The sequence below is a fragment of the Herpailurus yagouaroundi genome, unplaced genomic scaffold (genome assembly GCF_014898765.1).
Source record: "Herpailurus yagouaroundi ecotype Mexico unplaced genomic scaffold, PumYag 250, whole genome shotgun sequence".
NCBI classification, from domain to species: Eukaryota; Metazoa; Chordata; class Mammalia; order Carnivora; family Felidae; genus Herpailurus; species Herpailurus yagouaroundi.
Window position 1 is genome coordinate 7,202,833 of NW_024412467.1, and position 26,085 is coordinate 7,228,917.

General features: G+C 40.4%; 1 long non-coding RNA gene across 1 annotated transcript in view; it reads left to right on the forward strand.

Annotated features, from left to right (window-relative positions):
• LOC121020298 (uncharacterized) overlaps window positions 1-13,667 on the forward strand; it is a 45,638-nt gene extending 31,971 nt beyond the window's left edge. The window contains exon 3 of the long non-coding RNA XR_005786055.1: window positions 11,696-13,667. This is a non-coding gene — a long non-coding RNA (uncharacterized LOC121020298). The remainder of the gene's footprint in view (window positions 1-11,695) is intronic.
• Window positions 13,668-26,085: the final 12,418 nt, after the last annotated feature.

Genomic DNA, 26,085 nt, shown 5'->3' on the forward strand with positions numbered 1-26,085 from the left:
TTTTTTTTTTTTTTTTTTTTTTTTGCCAAACCTCTTGCTTCAAAACAGCTTCATTTCTGGATTAAATCCACAAGTGAGAACTAAGGGCAGTCCTCCCATGGATAGGCTAAATCTGCATTGTTGAAGGGCTCATCTACAGGATGAATGAGCCCCGAAGAGAAGATACAAACTCCCTTCCCACCTCTTACAAAAATACTTCCAGCGAAAACAAGCACTTTGGGCCTTTCTACTTTCTATTAGTTCACATTTCAGCAGACCCTTCTTTGCTTTCTTATTTAAGTTTATGTCTTTAGTCCAGTCCTCAAACAGATTTTAAACGCTTTGAAGGCGAAGGACTCATCCCTAAAACCTTTAAATCTCCTGCCTGGCCGAATAGATGCACAGTGAGTATCTTTGGATGATGGTGCTAAGGAATGGTTAATCACCGCCCAAGGCCTCTAGTTGGTCATGTTGTCATTTATGGGCTCATAATAATCTTTGGATTCTATGTCTTCAACGCACTTCCCAAACAGTTCAATACAGAGAGACTGCCAGGCAGTGGTTGAGCATTATTAATAAAAATAACTGATGTATTAGAATTCATGGTAAAGATAGGAATGCTTCCTTTTCCGATGTTTCTCAGGGTTACTGCTGATAATAGTCAGCAGTTTGTTAAAAGTTTTTTTTTTTTTTTTTTTTTTTTTTTTTTTTTTAAGTCGAGCTCATTTTGTTACCCATCAAAAATGAGGACTCGGTGAAACATTAATTTTCTAAAATTGCTGCATATTTAAATGTGATTGTAATTGCTCCTTAACGTTTTAAAATTATAACATTGATACTAAATGCTTTAGAATCCAAAGAACAATCTATTGGGCTTGGCATTTTTTGTGTGAAATAGTGTATAACATAATGGCTGGATGGCTGGATTATCCCATCCATATTATTTGGCTTCACCTAAATGCCACGTTTCCACATTAGAGGGAGAGGGGAAGCTCAGGAGGCTTAAAATAGATTGCATGTTTAGTTTTCTCCTTCTCCTCCACTAGACTTGTAGGTATACTACTTAGGTATGTCATTTCAATAATCGTGTTAGCTGCCTAGCCACACTTTAGAATTACCCCATGAACTTTGAAAAAATACCGTTGGCTAGAGATGGTATAGAGAGGTCTCATATATCTTTCACTTTATTTCCACCCCTGATTACATTTTATATACCTTTTCTTACATTGGATGTATCTATAATAAAAATCAGGAAAATGACATTGTTGTAAAGTGTTCCTGTAATTCTACGTCATCTCATCACCTGTAGATTTCTGTAAGTTGATGGTGATTGTAGCACAATCAAGACAGAACTATTCCAACACCACAAAGTTCTTCCTCCTGTAATCCCTTTATAGGTTCCTTCCTCTTCACACCATTCCCTAACCCCTGGAACCACGAATGTGGTCTCCATCTCGATTATTTTGTCATTTTGAAAATGTACATAAATTGATTCTTAGAGCTTGTGACCTGAGATTTTCTTCCGCATTCAGCATCATGCCCTTGAGATATCCATACAAGTTGATGCATATAGTAACAGTTTATTCCTTTTTAACTGAGATGTATTCCATCATAGGGATGTAGCACACTAATTATTCATCTATCGTAGGACAGTGTGGTTGTTTCCTTCTTGGGGACTGTTACAAATAATGCTGCCGTGAACATTTTTGTACGTACAGGTTTTTGTGTGGATGTAAGTTTTCGTTTCTCTGGGATAAGTGCCCAGGAGTGTGATTGCTGGCTCATATAGTAAGTATATGTTTAGTTTTTAAGAATCTGCCAAACTATTTTCCAGGAATGCTGTGCTATTTTACTTTCCTAGCAGCAATGCACGAGAGAATCAGTTTCTCCCATCCTGTCAGCATTTTGTAGTTCAACTATTCTGATAGGTGTGTACTGATCTTTTACCGTGGTGTTATTAATTTGCATTTCCCCAGTGATTAGTGATGTTGAACATCTTTTTGTGTCATTACTTGCCATTCACATATTCTCTTCAATGAAATGTCTCTTCATGTCTTTTGCCCATGTTCTCATCGGATTGTTTGTTTTGTTGCTATTGTTTTGAGAGTTCTTCATAATTTCTAGATGTGAGTCCTTCAGCAGACATGTGGTTTGCAAGTAGTTTGTCTTAGTTTTTCATCCTCTTAAAGAGATCTTTTGGAGAGCAAAGTCTTTAATTTTGATGAGATCTGATCTTTTGATTTTTCCTTTTATGGATCATGCTTTTGGTGTCTAGTCTAAGAACTTTCCACCAAATGCTAAATCCTGAAGACTTTCTCCTATGTTTTCTTTTAGAAGTGTTACAGTTTTACATTTTACATGTGAGTTCATGATCCATTTTAAGTTAATTTTCATGTAAGGTGTGAAGTTTAGATAGAAGTTCATGTTTTGCCTATGAATATCCAATTTATTGAAAGACTATTATTCCTTCATTGTACTGCTTTGAGCACCTTTGCAAAAAATCAGTTGGTAGTCTTTATGGGGGGTCTATTTTGGGCTTCTCTGTTTTGTTCTATTGATCAGTATGTCTATCTCTCCATAAGTACCACACTATCTTAACAACTGTGGCTATGTGTATAAATTCCCTTTGTGTATATACATGCATTATTTATATAAATAAATGCATATATAGAGAGAGATGCATATATATAGAGAATACCCATGTGGGTATATATGTGTGTGTGTGTGTGTGTGTGTGTGTGTGTGTGTGTGGCTATTCTAGTTCTATTCCCTTTCTATAAAAAGTTTGGAATAATCTTATGTATATCTGCAATAAATCTTGCCTGGATTTTGATAGGTATTGTATTAAAACTATACATCAATTTGGGAAGAATTGACATCTTTACTATGTGAGCTCTCTCACTTTATGAACACAGTATGTGTCTCCACTTACTCAGATCCTGTTTGATTTCCTTCATTAGCATTTTGTAGTTTTCAGCATACAAGCTCTGAACATGTCTATTAGATTTACACCTATGTATTGTGCAATTGCAAACGTTAGGTATTTTTAATTTCTGTTTGTATGTGCTCGCTGCTTCTGTGTAGAGATTGACTTGGTTTTTGTATGTTGATCTTGTATTCTATGACTTTGCTGTACTCACTTATTTGTTCTGGGAGGTTTTTTGTTGGTTTGTTGGTTTGTTTTGGATTCCTTGGGATTGTTTTACATAGAGTATCATGTCATGTAGGGAGTTTTAGTTCTTTGTTTTATTTCCTTTTCTTGCCTCATGGGTTAGAACTTCCAATACTATATTGAGTAGCAATAGTGAAATGGAACATCCTTCCTTAATTCCTGATCTTAGAGGGAAGGCCTTCAATCTTTCATCATTAAGTATGGTGATAGTTATAGGTTTATTTATTTTTTAAGTTTTAAAAATCAATTTGAGGAAGTTCCTCTTATTCCTCGTTTTCTGAGAGTTTTCATCATGAATTGATACTGAATTTTGTCAAGAACTTTTTGTGCATCAGTTGATAGGATTTGTGATTTTTCTTTTTTAGCCTATAAATATGGTAGTTTATATTGATTGATATACAAATGTTGAACCATTCTTGTATGCCAGGAATAAATACCACTAGGTCACAGTATATAATTCTGAGCTGACATAGTGGTAAAATCCATTTGCTAATATTTTGTCAAGGATTGTTGCATTTATATTCCTGAGGGATATTAGTCTATAATTTTTTTCCTCTTTCTTTTCTTTTCTTTTCTTTTCTTTTCTTTTCTTTTCTTTTCTTTTCTTTTCTTTTCTTTCTTGCTCCTTATTTCCTTCCTTCCTTTCCTTCCCTTCCTTCTTTCCTTCCTTCCTTCCTTCCTTCCTCCCTCCCTCCCTCCCTCCCTCCCTCCCTCTCTCCCTCCCTTTCTCCCACCCTCCTTCCCTCCCTCTCTCTCCCTCTTTCTTTCTCTTTCTTTCTTGACTATATTTGTCTAGCTTTAGTATCAGTATAATATTGGCTTCCCAAAATTAATTGGAAAGTGTTCTATCTTTTCTATTATAGGGAAGAAAGTGCATAGTAATTGGTGCTAATTCTTTTTTTAAATATTTGGTATAAAATGTTTGGTACAATCTGAACGTGGAGATTTCTTTTTCTGGAATTTGAAAATAACACATCCAGTTTCCTTACTAGGTATAATGCTATTCATAATATCTATTTTATATTATGGGGGTGGGATTGCTGATGCTTTTTTAGGAACTGGTGTATGTTATCTAAGTTGTCAAATTTATGTGTGTAGTATTCTCTTGCTATTCTTTTGATGTCTGGAGGATCTGTAGTGATATCAGATATTTCTGTTTCATTCCTAATATTATTAATTTGTGTCTTTTTCTTTTCTTTGATAGTCTTGCCAGATATTTGTCAATTTTATTGTTTTTTTTCCAAAGAACAATGTTTTGTTTCACTAATTTTCTCTCTTTTTCTGTTTTTAGTTTCATGGATTTCTACTCATATCATTATTATTTCTTTCCTCTGTTACTTTGGGTTTACTTTACTCTTTCTTTTCTAGGTTCTTGAGATGTAATTTTGGATTTTTGTTTGAGAATTTTCCTGCTTTCTAATATGTTTTCAGTACTATAAATTTTCCTCTGAATGCTGTTTTTGCTGCATCCCATAAGTTTCACGTTCATTCAGTTCATTGTATTTTTTTAATTTTCATTGAGGCTACTTCTTTGACTTTTGGGGTACTTAGAAGGGTGCTGTGTAGTTTCCAAGTGCTTGTTTATTTTCCTGTTATCTTTCTGTGGCTGATGCCTAGTTTGACTTCATTATTATAAGAGGACATACTCTATGTGATTTAATTCTTTTAAATCCCATGAGGCTTGTTTTCAAGTCCAGGATTTGATCCATGTGTTATATCAGTTTTTGTTCACTGCAGCTCTGTTATTTGGTGCATAACATTTAGAATCACTATGTCTTCTTGATAAATCAACCCTTTTATTATTATGTGATGTCCTGTCCCCCTCTGTCCCTTACAATTTTTCTTGCTTTGAAGTCTAGTTTTCTAATGTTAATGTAGCCTTTTTTAAAATTCTTTTTTGATGAATGAGTGCATGGTCTATCTTTTTCCATCCTTTTACTTTCATCCTACCTTTACGAGTATATTTGGTTTTTTCTTTTAAGTTTATTTACTTATTTTGAAAGGGAGAGCATGAGCAGGGGAGAGGTAGAGAGAGAGAGGGAGAGACAGAGAATCCAAATCAGGCTCTGCATTGTGCAGAGGCTGATGTGGGGCTTAAACACATGAACCATGAGATTATGACCTGAGCCAAAATCAAGAGTCAGATGCTTAACTGACTGAGCCACCCAGGTGCCCCTGTATCAGTATTTGAAGTGAGCTTCTTGTAAACAGCATATTGTTGGGTCATCTCCTTATTTTTTGTCCATTCTGTTAGTCTTGCTTCCTTAGTTGGTATATTTAGACCATTTACATTAAATTTCATTATTGACATGACAAGTCTGCAATCTTATTTTTATTTTACATTTGTTCTCTTTTTCATTTATCTTCTTTCTTTTTCTTGCTTTCCTGCAGAATACTCAAACCTTAAAAAATGCCCTTTTGATTTGTCTATTGTGTTTTTGAGTGTCTCTTTGTATGACATTTTTAGCGGTTGCTCTAGGATTTCATTATATATACATAACTTAACACAGTCTACTGATAATAGCAATTTACCAACTCAGGTGATATGTTGAAATTTTTTCTTTTATACCCCTTTACTTTCCTTCACTTACAATATAATTTCTTAATATTTCCTGTATACATTTAGAACCTCCTAAGATAGTGTTATCATTTTTGTCTCAATAGTCAAACATTATTAAAAAACTGAAGAGGAAAAAGAAAACCTAATGCACTTATCCATATTTTTATTATTTCTGTTGCTTTGCTTCATGATATTCCAAGATTCCTTCTCTTATCATTTCCTTTGTGTTTAGAAAATTCTTTAGCTGTTCTTTTAGGGTATATCTCTTGTGGCAAATTATCTTAGTTTACCTTCATTTGAGAATGCCTGGATTTACCCTCCATCCCTGGAAGATATTTTTGGTGGATATAGAATTCTGGGCTTGACAGTTCTTTTTTTCCAGACTAGAAAAATATCGTACCACTTCCTTCTGGCCTCCATGGTTTTGGGTGAGAAGTCTGCTGTCACGTTGGTGATAGTTTTTCCCCTATAAATAAGATGCTGCTTTTTCCTTGCCACTTTAGAGATTTATTATTTTTTCTTTAGTTTTCAGATGTTTGACTTCAAGGAGACTTGTGGATTTCCTTATCGCGCTTGTTTATCCCTCTTGTTTTCACTTACCTTCATGAATCTGTTGGTTACTGCCTTTTGCCACATTTGGGGATTTTTCAGCCATTAATTTTTTTAAATACGTCTTCAACCCCATCCTCTTTCTCCTTCCTGATCTCCAAGGATTTGAATATTAGATGTCTAATGTTGTTGCACTACCAGTCTCTGAGACTCAGCTCATTTTTGAAAAACCTATTTTCTCTCTCTTCCAGAATGCATAACTTGTATTATTATGTTCAAGATCATTGATTTGTTGTTTTATCCCCCCATTCACCCATTGGTGTTTTGTTTTGTTTTGTTTTGTTTTGTTTTGTTTTGTTATTGTATTTTCCAATTCTATAATACCCTTTTGGTTCCTTTTTATATCTTTGTTTTCTGTGCTGAGACTTCCTAATTTTTTGTTTCAAGCATGTCTTATTAAAACATTTTTATGATGGCTGCTTCAAACTCTGTGGCGATAATCTTGATATCTTTGTCATTGCAGTGTTGGTGTCTATTGGTTTTCTTCTCTCATTCAAGTTAAGATTTTTTTGACTCTTGTTACGAAGAGTGATCTTCTATTGAAACTTGGATGTTAGGGGTGTTATGTTGAGACTCCGGATCTTACTTAGAACTTCTTACTAGAACTTAGAACCTCTAACACAGATCTGAAAGGAAAGGAAGGGTGGGGGGAGAGGGAGAAAGGTGCTGCCTTATTGCTGCCTGGTAGGGGTGGAAGTCTGTGCCTCTCTTGACACCGGCAAGGAAGTGACTCCCCACCAGGACTCCGTGGGGCATGACGGCTTCATTACTGTTCCCCACGTGACCCCTGCTGACATTGTGAAGTGGGGGTGGTCTTGTTACTGGGTGGTGGTGAAAGCCCTGACTTTCCAGTAAGCCTTCTTGACACCCTCCAGTGGGGAAGGAACACTTTTTTACTTCTGAATGGCGGGCAGGTCCAGGCTCCTCCCATGGTCCAATGGACACCATTGGGGGGGTCCCCTTATTGCCTTGTGGGGATGAGAGTCTCAGTGTTCTACTTTCCTTCTCTGACACCACTCAGGTGAGTCTGTTGGGGTACATGGCAAGGGTAGAAGTCTAGGCTCCCCTCACTTTTTCACTGATGGAGGTAGGGATGGAGCCATAGTTTTCTCTGTGGTATTTGCAGTAAAGCCATTACTGTCTAAGCATTTTCTGTCTGGCTACAATACCCCCTTGTCCTTTGTCTACAGAGAGCAGGCTTTTGTTGAGGCGTTTTTTGGTCTGTGCTTTCTGGCATTTCCGGATTGCCGCCTCCCCAGCACCTCATCGGGGATATTGGAGGCAAGAAGAAAGCCCAGGGAAGGCACTGTGTATTGTTCCTCAGATGCCTAGTTCCCGAACTTGTTTACCTATTTCTCTCCACTTTGTGTTCAGTCTTCTTATGTTTGTTTTTTTTGCATAATGTCCAGAGCTTGTAGTTTTACTTAGGGGGAGGAATACAGAAAAATGTGTCTAGTCCATCCTTCTGGAAACAGAAGACCCAATGTTTTCTAAAAGCAGCCTGGATGATTCTAAAAAAGTATAGTCAGAGTTGAGAACCTCTATCTGTTTGACATTGTAGGTTATGGCAGGGTCTTGGTTTCTATTTCCGTTAGGTTTGGGACTATTTTCAAATAATTCTAACATAAGTGGATTTTCTCTTGGTCAGCATTGGAAATACTTTCAAGAAGAGAACAACATCTTATTCTTTGGAAGGCAGCTGAGCCCAGTGGCAGGCTTAGACTTTTGGATCAGAGAAGCTGTATTATAATCAGAATTTTGGTAAGGTTCTTATCTTTTTAAAAGTCAATAAAAACTAATTCATGGTATTTTCAAGATTAAACATGTAAAAGATATATCACAGAGCAAGACCAACAAATAATATATGTTTAAATATTAGCTCTTTCTTCCCATGGCCGCGTTCAGTGTAGCACTTGTATATAGTGATTACGGAAGCTAAATATTTGGGCTGAGTACTTGTATCAGAGGGCTTACCCTGAAAGCCTTTTAACCTTAGACTCAGTAATAGTCAGAAAAAATAGTTCTGGGGAAGATATCATTGTAAAAATAGAAATGTGGATTTTTTTTTTTTTTAATTGATCTAGGGCAGAAGGTATACAGGGTAGCGGTGTAAGTCAATAAGAATGACAATTGACCTTGCAAAAAAGAGGTAAAAATGACTGTGGTCTAACTGAATAGGGAAGGAAGTAAAACCATAGCAGGAATTAAAGAACTGGGCGAACACTTAGAGGTTAAGGGCCTGGAAGTTTCATTAAGCAACAATTCTCCCTACTTCACTTTGCCATTTTCTTTTGAGAGTTCCCTTTCTTTCCCTATTCCTTAAATATTGGTGTCATTTGAAGCTCCAGCCTCCTCTTCCCATGGGTACTGACCCTGGATAATCTTGTCCAGTTCAAAGTAGTATGAAAAAGCTGAAAGATTCCAATTTGTATCTTGAGCTCAAATCTCTCCCTTAAGCTCTAGACTCATGCAGTGGATCTCTGATTATCCATGGATGTCTCCCTTTGGGTGTGTCCCTGGCTTTTCAAGTTCAACATGTCCAGATTCTACCTCTCATTGGTGTTCTCTGTTTCATTAAATAGCACCCGCATCAATTCAGATACCAAAGCCAGAAACTCCGGTGTCATCATTTTCGGCAACAAGCAACTAGGAACTCCTCACAAATTACATTGAGCACTAAGGGAAGTAATGTCGGAAAGAGGCCAAAATAGGTCAGTGAGGAGCTAAAATCACCTCTGCACTTTCAAAACTCATACCCCCTGACCATCCGCGTACGTTACGGGATACCTGATGGAAGTGTTAGTCTTGTCCTTAGTGTCTAGACCAGTTATTGCCGGTATTTGAAATTTTCCATTTCCTATGCTTTCTAGAACATCATATCCTCTCATACTGTCTGTGTTTTTGCTTTTTCCTTTAAATTTTAGGGTAATCACTGCTGCAAGTGGCGCTCTTCCTGTGTTAGTTAGGATGAAGAATATGTTAGAGTAAAATCTATAGGAACAAAGGTTTCTCTCTGGCTTCTGCTGCATGTCCATTGTGGGTTGGCTGAAGACATTGCCCTGAGTCGTTTTCTTCCAAGTCTGAGTAAGGCTGATGGAGCCTCTTCCATCTGGAGAGTTGTCTGTTGCTAGGCCGCTAACAAGTGGGGAAGCAGGTATTCCTACACTGGCTCTGAAAGTTTATTATCAATGGAGTCATCTTATAAAAGCCAAAGGATGTCACATTACCCTGCTCAACTTCACGTAGGTTGGGAAGTGGAGTTTTACTCTATGCCAGGAAGGCAGAAGACTAGAGTAGCTGCTGGACGTCCCTCATGACTCACTCAAGCCTCCTCTGCTGGCGACTTTCCCTCCCTTTCTTTCTCCCTCACTTCTTCTCTCCCTCTTTCCCTCCTTCCTTCTCTTACTCCCTCCCTCCCTTCCTTCTCCACTTCCTTCCTTCCTTTGACCTATAAATGACTCAAAAACATTCCTGGGAATGCCACAAAAATGGGAAGCTAAGCACTCAGTACTCAGGATGGTTGCAAGTATTTAAAAAAGAAATTGACATTGCACTCTAACTGCCCAGTTAGCGGTTCTAAGGACAGCCTGACTATGCACAGTGATCTAAAGTACCACAGACAATAGAATCGGGGCCTGAAGAGACTGCAGGCCACATTAAAGTTTCAGCACATACCCAAAGTGCATCTCTCAGCCCTTATCCTGTAGCTCTGGGGCACCGATGTTCGCTATTCGTTGCATGAATCACCATGGCAATTGATAAATATAAAAATGCCGTGTATATTTTTCCCTTGAGTGTTTTAAAATGTTTGGTTCTGAAGAATCCCTTTTGCTCTGTGTGACTGACTCTGTCTCTCTCTTTCGTTCTCTCTCTGTTTTTCTGTCAGATCTAGGCAACAAGAAAGCATTTACTCTTTTCTGTAATTTTAACAGCTCTTTAACAGATCCAATACATTTGAAAACGTCTGAAAATTTGACTCCTGACAAAACAGGACTCCATAGTACATTCGCTATGTAGGCATTTACGTCAAATCAGTTCCTTTTGTGTTTTCCACATTCGCACGCTCACATTCACTGCCAGCACTGTGTCTCCAGAAGTGAGAGTATATCACAGCCGATGGCCAGTTTCATACTGTAATGAGGAACAGCCATCTGTAGATATGAACTGGGACACCAGCCTCATCATAGACCACTTGCTAACATTAAACCAGTGCTAAGAGTTAAGCAGAATGATAGAAAGGAAATTCATGTGTGTGTGTGTGTGTGTGTGTGTGTGTGTGTGTGTGTGTGTGTCTATTTGTTCCTCCACTCTGCCCCATGTCCCCAGATCCACGCATCTCCATGGGGTGTCCCAGTTATTTGCTGTCAGCACCAAGTCACATCCATGTCCCTTATATTCTGGGGGGACCTCCCGACCCACTGTGTTTGAACTAGTTATCCTACGACCATGTATTAAAAAAAGAAATAACCTTACAATCATTTGAAACAAATGCCAATTATTACTTTTAAAAAGCTACCTGCTTTCAATTAAGCAGGAAATTATCTAAGAAGCCACTTAATTTGCTTTGGTCCGTAGTCCCCCAACTGCTTTATGCTGAGTGGAGCATGAAATTAAATATGTAACAACTCTCCTAATGGCTGTGTTTCAGAATGCCAACATTTTAGAATCTTAGGTATTCTGAGTGGGAACAAATACAAATCAAAGAATATGAGAATTGAATTTGAGGGAAAAAAATATTAATGCCCTCTATATATTTGCATATAGATGATATGTGTTTTAAAACTGTAAAGTTTTAAAGAATGTATTTGCTATTAATTTTTATATTCAGGAAGGGTAGCAGTTCATATATGGAAAAATCTCTCTGACTTAAAATAAAATGCCACCAGCCCCCCTCCCCCTATGGAAATTCTTACATCATTTCCTTGGGTCCAAATGCAAAGTAGATTATGTAGGGATAGATTATGCGAGAAGGTCATAATGAATTTTTACCATTTGCTGAAGAAATGCTAATACCAATCCCTCGTTCGAAGTATTCATCTTTGTTAAGAGCCAAGAACACATACTGAAACTGTTTATGGAGACATATAAGGGCACTAGTTTATGCAGGAAATTTTAAAAGCATTACTGAAGCGACACTTCAATCAGTACTTAACAATGTTGTAAATGCTAGATGGTTCTCACAGCCTCTTATTTATTTAAAACATTTTTTTACAACTTTAAAACTATTTTTATACGAGATAAATCTTTTCAAACACTAATCATAGTACAAGTAAACATTTTAAAAATCTCTGTGTAAATGCGGATGAAAGCGTACATATTCTTTTGCAGTCTGTATTCCAAACCAACTCTTTTCTTTATTTCTGTTTTAAAACTAGGTTAGACATGCTGCCATTTTACCAGGAAATGTTGACAAACCTCTAGCAGAATGCGACCGGATATCTCTTCCCCTCATGGGCGAAGCCAGGCAAGTTGGAGCTGAGAAAGCGTGCGTGGCCCTAACGTTACCCTGACATTTGTTACCTCACTCTGAGAATGCTTAATATTCTGGTTTCTTTCCCCCCAATGTAGCTATACTCAGTGATATTGTTAAAAATGGTTCCCAGTTTTAGAAAACTGTTATCTATAAGAATTCTCTGAGAAGCTGCAAAAAAGATATCATGGCAATTTATGGGGTTTGGCTACTTTTCTGGAACCAAAGTTCTGCTGCATTTGTTCTTGAGCTTTTTTTTTGATCAGAGAAAGAGCGCAGACGTCGGTCACAGAATCCTGATGCCACAATCTGTGTGACCTACAGAGAGCTACCTAACCTCTCTGGGCCAGAAGGCTCTAAACTGTAACACTGTTTTGCATGCACAGTGGGAAGCACGAGCATCATCTATGGGAATCATGAGGACCGCGTGGGATACGGTAAAAGCCTCGCGTAGAGTGGCTGGCACAGAGTAGGGCCTCATTATCACGATTTCCATGCCTTAAGTTAATTGGCGGAAGGAGCATCTCCTCTTCCTTCTCTGGTTTCTGTCCTGCTGTGGTGGCTCTCGACGGGCACTTCATGTCTGTTATCCCATTTATCCTCCCAACAGCCCCGTGAGGTAGGTGTCGTCATTATCCCATTTTACAGCTGGGGAACTCAGAACGCAGGGACTGGTGGCAGCTTACTCACCATTTCTGGCAGAAATAAGCAGACGAGGGTGGGATTTCAAGTTCAAGAGCCTTCTTTTTTTTTTTTTTCTTCCCTCCCCTGAAACTCAACCAAAAGTTTTCCCTACTACTGCAATCTATGTGCATTACTATCAGCCTGCAGAATATTTGCCCACTTGAACCGCGTGTCTTTTGGTAGGGAACGCTAATGACCAGGCGAAGGGGGATTGGTCTAACGCTATGGGCATAGCCGGTTTCATTGCATTTGCTGCATTGCGCCTTGCAGATGTTGCGGGATTTTGTTTGTATGTGTGTGTGTGTGTGTGTGTGTGTGTGTTTTGTTTTGTTGGGTGTTTTTGTTTTGTTTTGTTTTTACACAAGGAGGGCATATGGCAATCCTGTGTTGAGCAGATTTGTTGGCACTGTGTTTACAAAAGCATTTGCTTACCTTGTGTCTCTGTGTCACATTTTGGTAATTCTCACAGGATTTCAGGCTTTTTCACTATTATTATATGTGTGGGGATTATCTGTGATCCAGTGCCAGTATAAGATGGTGAACTTGACTGATAAGTGTTGTGTGTCTTTTGACTGTTGCACCAACCGGCAGTTTCTCCACCTCTCTTTCCTTCTTTGGGCCCCCCTATTCCTTGAGACACAGGACTATTGGAACTAGGCTGGTTAATAACCCTATAATGGTCTCTAGTGTTTGAGTGAAAGGCATAGTCCCATCTCTCAATTTAAATCAAAAGCTAGAAATGGTTAAGCTCAGTGAGGAAGGCATGTCAAAAGCCAAGACAGGCCAAAAGCTAGGTCTCTTACACCAAAAAAGTTAGCCAAGTGGTGAATGCAGCAGAAAAGTTCTTGAAGGAAATGGAAAGTGCTGCTCCAGTGAACACACAAATGATAAGACAGGGAAACAACCTTCTGGCTGATAAGGAGAGAGTTTGAGGGGTCTGGACGGAAGATCAAACCAGCCCCAATAGTCCCCTAAGCAAAGCCTAATCCAGAGCAAGGCCCTGAGTCTCTTCAATTCCGTGAAATCTCAGGGAGGTGAGGAAGCTGCAGAAGGAAAGTTGAAAGCTAGCAAAGGTTCATTCGTGAGGTTTAGGGAAAGAAGCCGTCTCCATAACACCCAAGTTCAAGGTGAAGCAGCAAGTACTGATGTAGAAGCTGCAGCATGTTTTCCAGAAGATCTAGCTAAGGTGGTTGATGAAGGTGGCTACACTAAACAACAGATTTTCAGTGTAGACAAAACAGCCTTCTACTGGAAGGAGATGCCATCTAGGATTTGTAGCTAGAGTGGAGAAGTCCATGCCTGGCTTCAAAACTTCAAAGGACAGGCTGACTCTCTTATTAGGGACTAATGCAGCTGCTGACTTGAAGCTGAAGCCAATGCTCATTCACTGTTCCAAAAGTCCTAGCACCCTGAAGAATGATGCTGGATCTACTCTGCCTGTGCTCTGTAAACAGAACAACAACGCCGGATGACAGCGCATCTGTTTACAACACGGCTTGCTGAATATTTTAAGCCCACTGTTGAGACCTACTGCTCAGGAAAAAAAAAATTCTTTCAAAATATTACTGCTCATTGACTATATGCCTGGTCACCCAAGAGCTCTGATGGAGGTGGACAATGAGATGAACGTTGTTTTCATGCCGCTGACACAGCATCCTTTCTGCAGCCCATGGATCAAGGAGCAATTTTGACTTCCAAGCCTTATGCGTTAAGAAATCCATTTTTTAAGGCTAAACTTTTCACAGTGATTCCTCTGATGGATCTGGGCAAAGGAAACTGAAAACCTTCTGGAAGGGATTCACCCTTTTAGATGTCATTAAGAACTTTCATGATTCATGGGAAGAGGTCAAAATGTCAACATGAAGAGGACTTTGGAAGAAGTTGATTCCAGCCCTCACGGATGACTTTGAGGGGTTCATGACTCCAGTGGAGGAAGGAACCGCAGATGTGGTAGAAACATCCAGAGAACTAGAGTTAGAAGTGGAGGCTCCAGGTGAGCCCGAATTACTGCAATTTCATGATCGGACTTTAATGGATGAGGAAGTGCTTCTTATGGATGAAGAGCAGAAGTAGTTGCCAGAGGTAGAATCTCCTCCTGGTGGAAGTGCTGTTAAGACTGCTGATGGGACAGCAAGGGCTTTAGAATGTTCCATGAATGTAGTTGATCAAGCAGCGGCAGGGTTTCAGAGGATGGATTCCAATTCTGAATGAAGTTCTGCTGTGGGTGAAGTGCTAACAAACAGCATCATGTGAAATTGTTTGTGAAAGGAAAAGTCGGTTGATGCAACAAACTTCATCGTTGTCTTTTTTTAAGAAATGGCCATGGGGGCGCCTGGGTAGCTTAGTCGGTAAAGGGTCAGACTCTTGGTTTCAGCTCAGGTCATGATCTCACAGCTTTGTGGGATCGAGCCCTGCCCTGGGCTCTGCGCTGGCAGTGTGGAGCCTGCTTGGGATTCCCTCTCTCCCTCTCTCTCTGCCCCTCCCTCCCTTGTGCTGTCTCTGTCTCTCTCAAAATTAAAAATAAAAAAAAAAAAGGAGAGAGAGAAATGGCCATGACCATCACCACCTAGACAGGATCCCCCACCAGCAAAAAGATTAAGACTTGCTAAGAGCTCAGATAATGGTTAGCATAGAAATAAAGTGTTTTTAATGAAGGTATGTACATTGATGCGTTAGACATAATAATGTTGCAAACTTAGTTGACCACAGTATAGCGTAAACATAACTTCTATATGTACTGGGAAACAAACAAAAAAATAGTCTGACTCCCTTTATTGCAATGTTTGCTTTACCGCGGTGGTCTAGAACTGAACCCACGGTATGTCTGATGTAGGTCTGCACTGTGTCAGTCTTGGAATGGACGGGTTTAGGACGTGGAGTTTGTTCCCAGCCTCTCCATATCTTTGTGACAATAAAAGATAGTATAGAACAGTCCAATTGCATGCATTAGACATATACCACACTACAAAGTTAAAGATAAAAACAAGTGCCTTTCTATAGCTGGGTGTGTGATTTATTTCTACACCAGGGGGTTTAGTTTTCTAATTAATGATGGGGCTTTATGCACATGTACATTAATGTTAATGAATAATGTGTGTGTGGCGTAATAGATTGCTGTGCTAACACATGGTGCTCCCCACCAGGAAGCAGATTTATCTATTATCATTTGTACGTGTGATATCACACCTAGGAAATCAGGAAAATGAATTAATTACATTTACAAATGTTTGGTAGAGCAGTCATTTCAAGGGTTAACCATTCCTTAAGAAACACTTAGGGGATGATGTCTTATTAGGAAATAATTGGGCAACATTTTACAAATCTCCACTTGAAGAAAATGATACTCAGTGAACCTGAAGACAGGGCCCAGAAAAACAGAAATGTGACATTTGCAAGTCAAAATTGGCAAAATTTAGAAGACAGCAGGATGTCATCGGACCTAAAGGGTGTGGGACGAGGCTTATCTATCCCAACGTTCACTCCTAAAGGCCTGACACGACCCCAGGAAATAAAATTTCTCATTGTTTCTTTCAGTGGGAAGTTGCGTGGAAAATAGAACAAGAAAGTGAAAATACATTTGGCTTCAGGGAGCAGTAACCAACTCTCAGCTGGTCAAATGTACCAGGTTTTCAAAATAAACTACCCACATCGTAGGATTTACTCTGCGTGGCATGCCTTTCTGACTGAGGGCCGCAGGGACGCCAAGCGTTTTCCTCCCTAGCGGTTCTTAGCACCCGTGGCTGCCTTGCAAAGAGAAGGGAACACCTTTGAATGAAATAACACGTTTAAAGGACGCTAGTGTTTATCTCGCAAGGGGATGCACTCTGAAAGAGCGCTCATCGACACTGTCGAAGTGATTGTACCAACCACAAAAAGAGGATCTGATTTAAAAGGGCCTGTGAGTAAATGTCCTGGAACACTTAGCTAGTTCTCTAATCTTGGCTATTAGGGGCCTAGAGGTCAGTGCTCACTGAGTATATCTTGAATAAGTAGAAGAATTAATGGATAAGTGAATGACTATTTCAAGTCTCCTGTTGGGATTAAATCATTAAAGGCCACGGACAAGGGATGGCAGATAATGGAACACGCATACCCCTTGTCCGTCCTCCCTGACTGACTGATTACAGCCCTCTGTCCTGCTGAGACGGAAGGTAACCTCAGGATCTTTCTCAATACAGGACCCGAAAATATCCCAATCAGCCAAGTGGAGTTCATTTGAGAGAAAGTATATCTGCAACCCTGAGATATTTAGAGATTAATCATCAAAAGGGCAGGGTTAATGATGGGCATGGGATTTATGGGGGGTCTGTGAACCCTGGTTGATCTTGAATATTTATGTTCAATGGACCAGGACGTGGAAGAGTCCAAAGATAGGAGTCTCTTCCCAAAAGAGATGTCATTTTTGTTTCGCAGCACTGCAGTGTGTAATCTCTTGTGTGATAAGAAGAGAAAGTAATGGATAAGAGGAGGATTACACGTAGAGATGACCTGTAATTTATGTAGCACTATTAATGTTATTGCTTTTGGTGTAGCTAGAGAGGGTAGGGATGAAGAAGGAAGGAAAAGGAATATCTTCTGACTTTGTTGGCTGTGCAAGAGTTCAAAGCTGGGCTGGGCTAAAATTAAGATCTCTCGATTTCGAGTACTTCAGTTAGTGTTACTTACTTATCCATTAAACATCTGAGTTTGTATATAATTTGTGAATGTTATGTGTATACTCAAAGCAAGTATGTGGGATCGATACTGGACATGCAAAGACAGATACGATGTGGTCCATGTCCTTGTGGGGCTCCCAGTCTAGTGAAGAAAGAGGCGGGTAAAAAAATAATCACACTTGAATGCGCACATGCTACAGTCGTCCAGGTAACTAGTAAATGTATTGATCACGAGATCATAAGGCCTCTCTCTCTTACCTACCAGTAGAGACTACTGTCTCATGTTCAAATACACATTTTAATGAAAAAACCAAATATATTAGGGCACCTGGGTTGCTCAGTTGGTTGTGTCCAACTCTTGGTTTTGGCTCAGGTCACGATATCCCGGTTTGTGAGTGTGAGCCCCGCATTGGGCTCTGCGGTGGCAGTGTGGAGCCTGCTTGGGATTCTCTCTCTCTCTCTCTCTCTCTCTCTCTCTCTCTCTCTCTCTGCCCCTCCCCTGTTTGTGCTCTTTTTCTCTCAAAGTAAGTAATAAATAAACTTATATCTATCTATCTATCTATCTATCTATCTATCTATATCTATAGATATAGCTGTATCTATCTATAGATATAGATATAGATAGATATAGATATTCAACTGTTAAAAAATTTTTCCGGTATATCACTTTATTGAAATGTATACATGAGACATATAAATAATTTTTACAATAGAATTTATGCCTGCAATTAATTCACACTGTGCATTGTCAGCAATTCATTTAATCATAAATGTTTCAATGCTATGATATGATGACTGCCTTAAAAAAAAACTGAGATTTTTCAAGCTTGTTTTAAGACTAACTTAAAGTGCCATTCACTCCTTCAACGTGTAATTTCTGAGCAGTTGCTATGGCCAAACACAATTATACTCTGATGGAACCGTTTACAGTCTAAATAAAATCTGCACTCGATGTTACTACAGGGAAAAAAGTAGGATGTACCATGAAAGTGTTGAACTGCAACAGAGTGTTTGTTTCCCCCCCAAATCCTTAAGTTGGAAACCCAATACCCAAGGTGGTGGTGTTAGGAAGTCGGGCATGGGAGGTGGTTATGTCCTGAGAGTGGAGCGCTCGTGTATGGGATTAGCGCCCTTATAAAAGGAGCCCCAGAGGTCCTCCTCACCCCCTTCCACCATGTGGAGCACAGCAGAAGTCAGCAGCCTGCAGCTCGGAAGAGGACCTTCACTACAACCAGACAATGCTAGCACCTTCCAGCTTCCAGAGCTGCAAGAAAGAAATTGTTGTTTATAAGCCACTCAGTCTGTATTACAGGTGTCATAGCAGCCCAGTCTATCACACAAATATATACTGCTCGAGTTGAAGGTAGAGGGGATAACTTCTAGCTTTGTGAACGAGGGTGTGGATTCCAGCCAGTTCGTTATGATGGCACATGAGTTAGGGCTCAAAGGAAAAAAAATAATAATCCGTCTGCCTGCCTATCTATCTATCTATCTATCTATCTATCTATCTATCTACTATCTATCCATATACACGCATACATGGTATTTTTTTAAATGTTATTTATTTTGAGAGAAATGCATGCAAGTGGAGGAGGGAGAGAAAGAGAAAGAAAGAGAATCCCAAGCAGGCTCTACGCTGTCAGCACAGAGCTGGACATGGGGCTCAATCCCACAAACCATGAGATCATGACCAGAGTGGAAGTCAAAAGTCAGACGCTTAGCCAACCAAGCCACCCAGGGGCCCATATAGTATTTTTTAAATACAAGTATAGTATACATGTAGAAAAGGGTAGCGTACAACTTGGAAAATCTTCACCAAACACACACAACCCTGTGACTACCTTTCAGATCAAGAACTGGGCCATTATCAGCACTCAAGTTTTAACTTTGACATAGTTTTGGTTTTGTTGTTGTATGATGATTCGATGACGTAAGTACATTTGTTAAAAACATTTTCTGGGGGCGCCTGGGTGGTGCAGTCGGTTAAGCGTCCGACTTCAGCCAGGTCACGATCTCGCGGTCCGGGAGTTCGAGCCCCGCGTCAGGCTCTGTGCTGATGGCTCAGAGCTTGGAGCCTGTTTCCGATTCTGTGTCTCCCTCTCTCTGCCCCTCCCTCGTTCAAGCTCTGTCTCTCTCTGTCCCAAAAATAAATAAACGTTGAAAAAAAAATTAAAAACAAAAAAACAAAACAAAACATTTTCTGAGGCACCTGGCTGGCTCGGTTGGTGGAGTGTGCAACCCTTGATCATTGGGTTGTGGGTTTGAGCCCCGGTTGGGTGTAGAGCTTGCTTAAAAATAAAGTTAAAACAAACGAGCAAACAACATTTTCCTTTTGCCATTGAATTATCCTGGCATATTTGCCAAAATAATTTGACCACATATCATGTGGGTCTATTTCTGCATTCTGTTCCTCTGATGAATTAAAATTCATTTTAAACATTTATAGTTAGTGCTTAGGTCCTATTTATGAAATTTTTGCTTGCTGCAAGGTCATGAAGGTATTCTCATATATTTTCTTCTACAAGCTTCATTGTTTTACCCTTCACATTTAGATCTACAGTCCCCATGGGACAGATTTTTGTGTGTGTATATATTATGAGGCAGGAGTAAAGATTTACTTTTTTCCATGACTATCCAATTGACCCAGAACCGTTTGTAGAAAATTCTGTAATTTCCCCCACTGCATTGCAGTGAGTGGCCCCTTTGGTCATAAATCAAATGACCTCATATGTATGTTTTAGGTTCTGGATTCTATAGTGCTCTCTTGATCTCATACTCTGTTTCTATGGCAGTTTATATTGTCTTAATTAATATAGCATTATAATAAGTTTGGTATCAGGACTGTAAATTATCCAGCTTTTGTTGTTGTTGATGAAGATTATTTTGGTGACTTTTGCCTTTTGTACTTTCAGATAAATGTTAGAAGTCGTTTCTCAATTTCAATATATATAAAACTCTGTCAGGGGTTTAATTACAATTGTATTTATTATTAAATTTGAGGAGTATTTTTAGCTTTATAATATTGAGTCTTTCAATTTGTGAACATGTTATAACCTATTTATTTACATCTTTTTTTTAATGTTTATTTATTTTTGAGAGACAGAGAGAGACCGCATGAGCAGGGGAGGGGCAGAGAGAGAGAGAGACACAGAATCTGAAGCAGGCTCCAGACTCCAAGCTGTCAGCACAGAGCCCGATGGGAGGCTCGGACCCGTGAAGCGCAAGATCATGCCCTGAGCCCAAGTCGAACGCTTAACTGACTGAGCCAACCAGGCGCTCCTCTTTATATCTTTTAACGTACCTCTCCTAGTGATTTTGTAGTTTTCAATGCAGAGGACTTGCAATTTTTGGTTTTTATTTTTAGGTGGATACCTAGCTATTCGGTTTTTAAAATATCTGTGATAATGTTTTCATGTGTCAACTTGAGCAGACAACAGTCCTGTCTACACTAGCTGAGTGATTCCAACACTAGTCAAGGTCTTGCTGTGAAGGTATTTTGCATATGTAATTAGCCGTTCTAATCACCTGAACTTAAGTCAAGGCGATTCTGTGGATAACCTGGGTGGGCTTGACTACATCAGTTGGAAGGCCTTAAAATCAGGGCTGAGGTTTCCCTTACAGTACATCCTACAGTATGTAGAGGACTTTGGAAGAAGTTGATTCCAACCCTCACGGATGACTTTGAGGGGTTCATGACTCCAGTGGAGGAAGGAACCGCAGATGTGGTAGAAACATCCAGAGAACTAGAGTTAGAAGTGGAGGCTCCAGGTGAGCCTCTGTGGAAGAAATTCCATCTGTGGACGACAGCTTGGCCCTTGGAGTTTCATTTTGCTCATGACCCTTCCTGACGGCCTGGCCTGTGAATTCTGGCTTGAGTATTCAGCTCTCACAAATGGAAACCAATTTTCCGTAATAAATCTCTATCTATATATCTATCATCTACTTATCTATGTATCTATCTATTTGTCATCTATCTCTTACTGGTTCTTCTCTGGTTAAACACTGATACAGGTTTTTTTTTTTTTCAAGTTTTTATTTAAATTTTAGTTAGTTAACATATATGGTCAAATTGGTTTCAGGTATAGAATTTAGTGATTCATCACTCACATATAACACCCAGTGCTCATCCCAACAAGTGCCCTTCTTAATACCCATCACCCATCTAACTGACCCCCCACCCACCTCAGATTGTTCTCTATAGTTAAGATTGTTCTCTATAGTTAAGAGTCCCTTATGGTTTGTTTCCTTCTCTCTTTTTTCTTCCCCTATGTTCGTGTATTTTGTTTTTTAAATTCCATATATGAGTGAAATCATATGGTATTGGTCTTTCTCTGACTGACTTATTTCACTTGGCCTAATACCCTCTGGCTCCATCCACATCATCGCAAATGGCAAGATCTCATTCTTTTTCATAGCCGAGTAGTATTCTGTCGTCTTTATTCATTCACCAGTCAATGGACATTTGGGCTCTTTCCATAGTTTGGCTATTGTTGATAGTGCTGCTGTAAACATCAGGGTGCATGTATCACTTCAAATCGGTGTTTTTGCATTCTTTGGGTAAATGCCTGGCAGTGCAATTGCTGGCTGGTAGGGTAGCTCTATTTTTAACTTTTTGAGGAAGCTCCATCCTGTTCTCCAGAGCGGCTGCACCAGTTTGCATCCCCACCAACAGAAACACTGATACAGATTCCGGTACTAGAGGCTGTTCTAGCAGAACAGAATCTTCAGGATGAGTTCTTTGAATTGGTGCTAGGCAGCCCATGGAAGGATACAGCAAAAGAATTACATTATTGTATTTGCATGTCTCTGATCAAATACCATGGCCTCAGAAATAGTAAAAGATTTTGGTTAAAGTCACTAGCTACTGAAGAGCCTGGTCAGGATTCAAACCCAGACTAAGGTCTTAACAACTATGCTGTGCTACCTCCTCATAAGGCATCCTTACATATTACATATGTTATATATACACATATATATATATTATATATCTGATATATATATATGTATATATATATATAAAACACATATATATCTGATATATAACACATATCTGATATATACGTATATCTGATATATAACACGTATACATTATATATATGTTATAACTTAATAAAATGTTTTGTTTGCACTCTATATAATGCTATATGTCTAAGCATCTTTTGAATGACTTTTTCATTGGGTTGTTATTGTAGAGAAGCATGTACGGTTTGGGGGTTGTTGGATATGGGAAGAGAGAGCAGGATGGACCCACATTTTCTGGTAACATATGGAATATTTGGTTCTATTCAAATCTTCTTCCACTCACTTCTCAGTGCCTTGCCTTCACTCTGCTGATGTCAAAGACCATGTTAATTTGCTCATAGTCAAAGGCCAAATAGAATTAAGAGCCGAAGAGAATGCCTTTAAAAACAATTTTCTTGCTGTTTCCAGCAGCCTGGGATTTTTGAGTCTTTCTTGTCTTGGAAAGAAGGCTGCTCACCAGTAGTTCTAATGGACTTAACTTCGTTGGTCAACATGGGCAGAATGTTTTGGCATAGAGACTGACAGCAACAATACCTGCTGTATTTTCATTTTTACAGAGATTGAAAGAATGCATGTGCTGAATGCACCCCCTGTGATCCCTGCATCCCGAATCTCCAAGGGGACCAGGGACTTAGCGACATCCAGGGCAGACCTGGGAATGAGCAGGGCTGAGGCAAGCTGGGCCGGAGCTCGGTCCCCTGGAGGACTGTTTTTGTCTTCCTAATTCCTAAGGGAGGTGGTGCTGTAGGGTGTGGAGAATCTGTTAGAAAAGGAACAGCCTAGGGGCGCCTGGGTGGCTCAGTTGGTTAAGCATCTGACTTCCCCTCTTGTCATGATCTCATGGTTCCTGAGTTCCAGCCCCACATCGAGCTCTGTGCTGACAGCTCGGAGCCTGGAGCCTGCTTCCGATTCTGTGTCTCCCTCTCTTTCCGCGCCTCTCCCATTCACACTCTGTCTCTCTCTCTCAAAAGTAAATAATTATTTTAAAAAATTAAAAAAAAAAAAAAAAGGAAGAGCCTAAAGAAAAAAGAGGGGGCAAAAAATGGTGAAACTTTGGGTTCAACACTCATAATTAAAAGAAAAACGTGTCAGAGCAGAGAGAAAGAAAGAGCCAAAGATTCATCCAGGCAGGGTGAGGGAGAGTGACCCCAGTGCTGGTTCTGTTTTTCTGTGTCGCAATAGATACGTTTCGGGTTCTCTCAATATCCCTCAGACGGAAACTTGAGCCACTTTCTGAGGAGAAACATTGAATCCATGTCCACTTTCTGCTGGCCTTGCACTTTGCCGGAGGCCGTGGTACTATTTGCATTTTCCCATCTCACGCTGTTGTAGTGAGATGGACTTATTATTCCGTTTTCCAGGCAGGCTGAGTCTGGTGACTTGTCCAGGACCCCCACGGGGGCTGAGAGATGCGTCTCTTAAGGATTTCTCAAGTGCCGTCTTGAGGAAATAAGAAGGGCTTACGTTTCCCAAACATATTTTTGGGAGTCTCCTGGTTTCTCCGATGCTCAAATCCTACTCTGAGGAAGGCAAGCGTGATGATGACACGTGTGCCTCACGAGGAGACCGAGGCCCACGGATTGAGCGGCCTCGCTATTCAGCCACGGAGGCCGGAAGCCCGGGCCCCGTCCATCCTATGCGCGAAGCTAACGCATCACCAGGAGCATGGAGGGGATCCCCCAGCCTGGCATCGGGGGCGGGAAGCTCAAGGTCACTGCAGCTGGAGCTGAACCTGGGCCAGTACCTGTGGGGCTCACATCTACTTGGAGCTTCTGGGAGAGGCTCCGGTAGGACGCCCCTTTTGGCAAATAGTAAGTCTTCGGTAGGTGTGCCCTACGGATTCACCAGGTGAAAGGAACCCGGCCAGTGTCGCCTGGGTTCAGTCCCAGCCTGGGAGAGGCCCTCTGCGTCCTTTGGTAGTATCTGCCGAACAGTCTGCTGTTAAACAACACATCCCCGCTGCTTTGCCCTGCCAGCGGTCTGCTAAGAGGCGAGGGTAACAGCCGTCATTGGTTGCGGGCTTGCTAGGAGAGAAAGTGCTTTGCTTCTACTGCCTCATTAAGACCTCCGAGGTCACTCCAAAATTGCAGAAGGGGACAACGAGGCTGGGTGAGGTCGAGGGAGATGCCTGGAGTCATCCAGTCAGTAAGGAGCCAGAGCCGGGCCCGGGGCCACACGGAAGTGGGCATGTTTGACACTTCTTAATTCCATTTGCTTTTAGCCAGGGCGGGGAGGAAGGTCATGGAACACTGCGCTTGGAAACTGGTTTTGCCCTGCTGAAGATGCCTCTGTTGAACTTCCTCTGCCAATGAGCGGGGTCCTGCTTGCCTTCCGCTAATTACTTGTGCGGGCAGTCTTGCACTTGAATATCACCTCACCTCTGAGACTCTCCCAAGGTGATTAGTCTGCATCCGGAGGTGAGGAAAATTCTTTCTAAGCATTAGTGCTTAATGGACTTCAGCTCAAGGCAACTGAACCACCTACAGTGTACCCAGCATTGTCCTGGGCCCCAGGAAAATAGAGGTAAATTAAAACCGGCCTGAGATTTGGAGGTAACACTGCATTCAAATGAAGCACATGGACACGTTCTAGATAAACACTGATACGTGACAATAATGGAATCAATAATGCAAATAATAGGCAATTATGAATAATTTGACAAAATGTGCTGCATAATGTAGAACAATGATCAGTCAGAAAAGTGTCAGGTAGGATTTGAGTAGTACCAAGAACGGTGTGAGAAGAGCCTTTCCCCTGGTATTCATGGCAAATTTGTCTGAAAGAGTTCATTTGCTCCTTAAAGCTACATTTAAAAAAAAAAAAAAAAAAAAAAAAAAGCTTCAGAGGTGCCTGGGTGGCTCAATTGGTTAAGTGCCTGGCTCTTGGTTTTGGCTCAGGCCATGATCTCACGGTTCCTGAGTTCAAGCCCCATGTCAGGCTCTGTGCTGACCGTGCAAAACCTGCTTGGGATTCTCTGTTTCCCTCTCTCTCTGCCCCTCTGTCTCTCAAAGATAAACATTTTTTTTTTTTCAGTAGCTACATTGAAGTACCTAGCTGGCTCAGTTGGTAGGGCATGTGACTCTTTATCTTGGGGTCCTGAGTTCGAGCCCCACACCAGGGGTAGAATTTACTTAAAAAAAAAAAAAAGTATAGGGGCGCCTGGGTGGCGCAATCTGTTAAGCGTCCGACTTCAGCCAGGTCACGATCTCACGGTCCGTGGGTTCGAGCCCCACGTCGGGCTCTGGGCTGATGGCTCAGAGCCTGGAGCCTGTTTCTGATTCTGTGTCTCCCTCTCTCTCTGCCCCTCCCCCGTTCATGCTCTGTCTCTCTCTGTCCCAAAAATAAATAAACGTTGAAAAAAAAATTAAAAAAAAAAAGTATCTACACTTTTTTAAGTGTCTGCACTTAATTTAAATATTTTTGGTATGGATTTAGGGACAGGTGGTCAAGAGGGCCAATCATACAATTTAACATTTCCAGGAAAAGTCAGATTGAAAAATACTGTTTCTAAGCTCAAGATTCTATGAACTAATATGAAATAGTAATTCTTAGACTAGTTATTGGTATATGCTAAGAATTTGCCAAATATTGGATATTCTCGTTATCTCCTTTTTTAATGTTTATTTTTAAGAGAGAGACAGACAGACAGAGACAGAGCATGAGCAGGGGAGGGGCAGAGAGAGAGGGAGCCACAGATCCAAAGCAGGTTCCAGGGTCTGAACTGTCAGCACAGAGCCTGATGCAGGGCTCAAAACTCATGAGTCATGAGATCATGACCTGAGCTGAAGTCGGATGCTTAACTGACTGAGCCACCCAGTGACCCCTGTTATCTCTTTGATAAAGCAATTACTTGTGTTCCAGGTAATGGTCCAAATGAATTTGTTATATAATGCATAATGTTTGGTGATTGAGTTTGATCCTGTACAGTGTATTT